This window comes from Montipora foliosa, chromosome 2, assembly GCF_036669935.1.
Source record: "Montipora foliosa isolate CH-2021 chromosome 2, ASM3666993v2, whole genome shotgun sequence".
NCBI lineage: Eukaryota > Metazoa > Cnidaria > Anthozoa > Scleractinia > Acroporidae > Montipora > Montipora foliosa.
This window is the reverse complement of record NC_090870.1, coordinates 33,240,323-33,245,871: the sequence shown is the minus strand read 5'-3', so window position 1 is coordinate 33,245,871 and position 5,549 is coordinate 33,240,323. Positions and strand designations below refer to the sequence as shown.

Here is a 5,549-nt window from a genome sequence, read left to right as displayed (position 1 = left end):
ATATTTTCATGTCCGTACTTTAATATATGATTCATTCCATATATCATTGTGTTCATTATATAAAGGCTCGAACTAACCTTAGGATAACTCTCGCCCTAACATCGCTAATGCCCTGCTTATACCTGATTGTAAAACTAAACATTTCGAAGCTACAGTAGCTAGTTTAATCGCTTACCAATCTGGAATAACATATCTACTTTCCTCTTGTCTAAATAGCGTAACCAGTTTAAATCTACTCCTCTTGATTCCTGTAATAATGCTCTCACTAATTTCTATGATACTTACATCTTCAATGCTTGGAAGTCTATCTGTCCCAACTGTTGCTGTCCTCATGATTTTCTCATTAACAAACGCTGCTGCTACTATAAACTAATCGAGTCCTTTCTCTTTATTCTCGACCTTTATTATTACATTATGAGCACTGATTGTCCAAACGAAGTATCTTGCAATAGTAAGTACACGCATTTATATGCATAGTATTATTCGCTATTCAAATAATTAGATTGCATATCTTTTTATATACCTCCTTTTATATATTTCTTACGACGGTAATTATATTGCCTTCTAGCTAGTTATTTTAGCATAACAGTTTATTCTTCATCACTGGATTATTAATCGTTATGTCTTAGTTTTAACTTAATTTATGTATTGAATGGGTGTACTTAACTTAGAGCCTCGCTCTTTTGTGCTTCCCATACCTTCTCTTTCTTTATCAAATCTTTTGACTTTTATAGAAGGTGCAAGTTTTGCAATATATAAGTAAATAATTTCCATGCGCTTCTGTTTGCAAACAGTGTTTGGGTTCTTTATAAACATTAAATGGTTTTGAGAGAGGGCTCGCAGTTTAGTTGTCCTTTTCCTAGATTTGAAGACTTTAAAGTCTAAATATTTGCAAATGACATTAGAAAGTCAGCACTTTCTTTTCAGTTATTTTAAGTCCCTGAGTGAGAAAAGTACGCGCCGCGAAAAGTCGTACTTCGACTTGGTCTTGCAACCTTTTTTAGGATGATAAAAGGAACACGACAAAAGCCCGAAATGTCAGGGGCGTCTGTGTAACGCGGGGCTGGTCTGTGATTGGGGATGTTTGATGCACCTGAAAATGATTCAGGCGGCTCCAACGGGATTCGATCGCATGACCTCTGCGATGTTGGTGCAATGCTCTACCAACTGAGCTATGAAGCCACATAGTTGGGAGTAGGTCAATTAGTTGGGCTCATTTGTTCCCGTGAAGGACTCGATGAATAAAATGAAATGAATGTATACTTGAAGTGCGTGAGTGATTCTCATGTCGTTCATTGAGTCCTTCACGGAAACAAATGAGCTCAACAAACTGCTCTGCTCCCAACTGTCGGTAGCGCATTGCACCTGTATCGCAGAGGTCATAGGTTCGAATCCCGTCGGAGCCACCTGAAATTTTCAGGTGTCTGTAAGAGACAATTGCTTAAAATGTCCAGCCTAGTGAGAGAATCATTCAGTTCTGTCATTGATCGAGACCAGTGGTAAGAACCTTTAGGGATATATCGTTTAGTTGTGCTGCAATTAGTTTTGCTCGTCGCACAAAACTAATTGCAGATTACCCAATCTAACACACCTTGCAACCATGCGAGACAAGGCGCAGAAATCGTTGCAGAAAGCTGTATGAAGCTTTACTTTCGGCATTGCTTCTTGGAACGTTGTAACAAATTTTCCATACTTTGCATCTAGACCGACCTTGATGTAACATGTTGTCCTCGAAAAGTCACAAACAATTCAAAACACGAAAAAAATGGCTGGCTAGTTCCTGTCGATAATACTAAATGAAAGAAACAGTAGACCTTACAAGGAAGCAGGTAAACAGGAGGAAAAACGTTGGGCATCGGGATGTCGTGAGGGAGGTTGCGAGTTCGAACCCCCGCAGGATCAACACTCAGGATTTTACAATAACTGAGGAGAAAGCGCTGCCTTTGTAATTACATCCGCAAATGGTTAGACTTTCAAGTCTTCCCGGATAAGGACTATAAACCGTAGGCACTGTCTCACAACCCTTGACCTTGTTCATAAACTCTGGGGTCGTTTAAGATCCCACACACTATTCGAAAAGAGTAGGGGATGGAGTCCCTGGTGTTGTGGCTGTCCTGTTCTCTCCAGCAGAAGTGGCCGGCTTGGCGTACGTGTCAGCTCTAAAAAGGCTTATAGCGTATGATGCCACCGAAGCAGAAACATCCTTAAGTGAAAAAGCGACTTTGCCGAATGCTGGAACATGTAGATGTAATGTTTATGTTGCCAAATATTATTACTACTGTTGATGTTGTTGTTATTGTTGTCGCTGTTGTTGTTTGCGCTACCAATACTCTGGCATCTGTCTAGAACCACTAGACTGGGATGGACAGAACTTTCCTCATGACATCCGATGCAAACGGGGCCGCTTGTTGGATACTGTCCCCTACAGTATAGCGACCTTCAAACTGGAGTACGAAGATAACTGCGAATACGAGATCTCAGTTGTGAGCACGCGCTTTTCGACAATTTTCGTTCTTTAAACGTGATGCGCGTGCTCAGTGAAGAAACCTCGTGCTCGTAGTCGTTCTCGTACTCCAAACTGAAGGTCTGTGTAGGACTTTTGTCCTTTTGTGACCAGCCTCAAGTGTTTATATATCAACAATGAAGGAGTAACAACAATCGGATCATGCTAAAGTTATTTTATTCTTAGACATATTCAAGAAGCAATACTTTTTCCTTTATGTGAAGAGATTTTTCCGCCATAGGTGCCTGTTGTTTCTTCTCTTCATGTCTTTTTTTTGTTTGCTTTATTTTTTTTTTGTTTTGGTTTTGTTTTGTTTTTGTTTTTTTGTTTTTTTTTTTTGTGGGTTTTTTTTGGTTTTGGTTTGGTTTTTTTTGTTTGCTTTTTTTTGTTTTGTTTTTGTTTTGCATTTTTTTGTTTTGTTTGTTTTTTCGGGGAGGTTTTGGTTTTGTTTGGTTTTTTTTTTGTTTGGTTTTGTTTTTCTTTTTTTTTTTTCCCCTTAGTATGTTTCCTACTGCTGTATTCTGGATTGTGTCTTCAATATCAGATCCCTCATTTCCTCAGGGTCACTCGCAACTTGTCAAATTCAACGGGCGCAAGATACCATTCCATGCTGTTTCATTTGCACCTTACTACTGGAAGAACCTAGTCTCCTTTAGCTTCTGAACCACCTCAGCTATTTTCTTTCTTGCCAAACTGCTCTCATCTTGACAAGAGACACAATAGTACTGTTCCTCTACGTGGTCACAGAACTCCTCCTGAATTAAAAAGATATTACCTATTAATGCAAGTGCTGCATTATTAATTAAACAACCCCTCACTTATTCAGCTGCTTGTCATTCCAGCTGTAGCACGAAGTAACCCTGGTTGTGATGTCAAAACAGAAGAAGACCCATAGCTCTTAGTAAGCCGACCATGGGTCAAATGATCGTTTCGCTACGTTATATATTTTATTCAGTTGCGACAAAGTACAATTTTCTGCAAAGAAGCGAAATTCATAACAATAGTATATGGAAATTATAATGTATGCATTGACAAGAAAATGAAGAGGAGCAATTCGAAAATAATGAACTAAGGAGTTAGAAAAATGAGAAAACTTGGAGGAGAAGACAGCAAAATTCGTTTTCTACATTTATCTTAGCACATTTCCTTGGGTAAGAAGGACCTAAGCGCTGCAAACTGCATATTTAATTAAACACAACAAAAGAAATTCACGAATCCCCTTAATAAATTATGTCCTGCAATGTAATTATATCTACGATTCCCATTGGCACATATATATCAATTATTAGTAATATTAATCTTCTCACATCTTCCATTTAAGGGTCGCAAAACACCTCAACAAGTTATATGTTTATCCATAACGAGTTAAAGAGAATGTGTTTTGTTTTACTGGGATAGGGTTTAAAATAGACGTTATATGCAAACAACAAATCACGCACAAGGCTTGTTACTCATTGATGCCAGCCGGCCTTAGGCTTGGATACTCGATCGAACAATCGGGTTTAGAAGCTATGCCCACTTTCGCTATCATTTATTTCAATGGGCACCTCTGAAAACTGTCATAAGTTAATTCTGTAGCCTAAGATGCCTAGTTACACTTGGGTTCATACGCAGTTATCTCTTTTAGCAGCAAGCCTCACATTTTGCATAATCTCAAATATTTCTCAAGCGTTCGGCCTTGCTTCGTTGGTTTTCTACTCGGTTTCGCTTTCATCAAAATCACGTGCTTTATTCATGTCATTCATGCGCGTCAATGAAGGAAACTCTTCTAATTCAAGCAAAATATGAGAATTTAGCCGATTCAAGGGCTTAAAAATATTAGAATGAAGGGGTAGTTTCTAAAGAAACTGTGGTGCTGCGTCGGTGGGGAAGTAGTATACAAAAATTTGGTTTATCAACGGAGTTGATAATGTAAATTGACCACCGTACAGAGATTCTAAAAGCTGACGTTTCGAGCGTTAGCCCTTCGTCAGAGCGAATCCTTTGCCGATTCGCTCTGACGAAGGGCTAACGCTCGAAACGTCAGCTTTTAGAATCTCTGTACGGTGGTCAATTTACATTATCAACTCCGTTGATAAACCAAATTCTTAAAAATATTAGCTTACCCAAGTTCCCATTTTAATCATTCGTGAGCAAAGTTCTTCAGCTCCGTTGCAGCAGAGTTTCACGATCAGCGTTTCATTCATGTTTCATCCTTTGCCAAAGCAGAAGCTACGGTCTCCCCTGCAATCACAACAAGCAAAGTCAATCTGCTCCATGGATCCATCAGTTCGCGTTCAACTTCTTTTTCAAAAGCGACCAGCACCTTCCTGATGTTCTTTGTCGACTCCACCAACGACCCAACTGCGATATCGTCATCGTAGTGACCCCCTTCTATCTGGTTCATAACTATCGACAAATAGTCAACTACCTTCTTTGCCGGATGCAAAGCATGCCCACAAGACCTTTCTGTTCCATTCCTCTTTCTTGCATAGAGATTAAGGAGGATACTAAGGTCCCTCTCGATTTCAAATACAGTCAAGAATTTGCAGAGATCTTCTCGTTGCACCGCACGCAAACCTTCCTTTAGGAATGACACATCCTCCCACGAAATTTTCCCAGTGTTTTCAAGAGAGCGAAGAATATCTAGAGCTTTGGAATCCTTCTCAGTAGTGAGTCCAGCCCAGTAAAAAACCAGCTCATCCAGTTGATCTTTCCTCAAACTGCCAGATATTTGAATCAGAACACCAGCATAAGATCGTCGGAGTTTGTCAGTTAAGCTGTTGTAAGTTTGTGATGACATGATGGCGGTGTCATCGATGGCGGCGGGACAAATTCATCTTCATTACGCTTTTATACTCCAAATTAGTAAATAACACCAAAAAAAGGGCAAAGAAATGACGTTGCTAAGATCTCAATCATGCATTACTTATCCACGCTCACTTGCACGTAACGTGTAGTGGGCCTCGCTCAATAATCCAGAAAGATCGCCTAAGAATCTATCTCAATTTTTTCTAAAAATCTCAATGTCCTACCGAAAAATGCCAACATTTTAATACAAAATCGA

The 5,549-nt window shown here is 39.4% G+C and overlaps 1 long non-coding RNA gene across 1 annotated transcript; it reads right to left on the bottom strand.

Moving 5' to 3' along the window:
• Positions 1-2,663: 2,663 nt before the first annotated feature.
• LOC137990715 (uncharacterized) lies at positions 2,664-5,308 on the bottom strand. The gene is made up of 2 exons (XR_011121550.1): positions 4,609-5,308; positions 2,664-3,258 (listed from the first exon to the last, which is right to left on the bottom strand). It is a non-coding gene; the product is annotated as an uncharacterized lncRNA (long non-coding RNA).
• Between the last annotated feature and the right edge of the window lie 241 nt (positions 5,309-5,549).